Source organism: Dreissena polymorpha, chromosome 15, assembly GCF_020536995.1.
Source record: "Dreissena polymorpha isolate Duluth1 chromosome 15, UMN_Dpol_1.0, whole genome shotgun sequence".
NCBI classification, from domain to species: Eukaryota; Metazoa; Mollusca; class Bivalvia; order Myida; family Dreissenidae; genus Dreissena; species Dreissena polymorpha.
The window spans coordinates 35,050,669-35,051,583 of record NC_068369.1 but is presented as its reverse complement, the minus strand read 5'-3'; positions in this window follow the sequence as shown (position 1 = coordinate 35,051,583).

Here is a 915-nt window from a genome sequence, read left to right as displayed (position 1 = left end):
CATAGTTTTAAATTGTTGTTAATAATAAAAAACACCATCTAAATATTCATGAAATGTTGCATATATTGTCCGTTTGGATATGTTTAAGTGTCCATATCATCCAACCAATCACAATTCAATTTATAGCTAAAACTATTACGGATTAACTCAGACAAACTTTTAGGTCAATGAAGGCCCAGCTTTAATTTTCTGTGTATCTTTCTCATACCCTTCATTAAAGGGACATACTGATCATAAATGTGTATTTAGCACAGGCTAATCAGGGACGACACTTTCCGCATTTATGGTATTTTCAGTTTCAAGGAAGTGCCTTCTTACCGAAAATCGAGTTTAGGCGGAAAGTGTCGTCCCTGATAAGCCTGTGCATACTGCACAGGCTAATATGGGATGACACTTTACGCACATGCATTAAGCCCAGTTTTCTCACAACAAGGCTCATAAATGTGCAGTTAAATTAGTTTCAGTTGCTATCCATGCTTCAAATCGAAATAAAGCTCGTATAAAATTAATTTTCTTCAAATATCATTAAATACCAAATAACAGTTACATAATCAGCGTTTTTTTGGTAATTCAAAATATTCATTGAAATTGAATACGTTTTTTTAATTCCCTTTTATTATTGTTTAATTTGAGTGTCAATGCTATCAGGTTAATTGTAATTTACACTTAAATATATCATGAATATTGCTGGGCCAAGTGTGTGGTTGAGCGCTCTAAAACCAGTTTAAACCCACAATTCTTTGCATTGACCGTTCCATGGCGGTGATCCCAGGTTTATTCTTCCATGTGTGTATGTTGTTTCGTATTGTGCTGTTTCGTTCTGCTTTGGCGATTGGTCACTTGCCTAAAATAAAGGACCAACACATTATATATAATAAGAATGCGATACTGCTCCAGCAGCTGGAGTTTCACTTC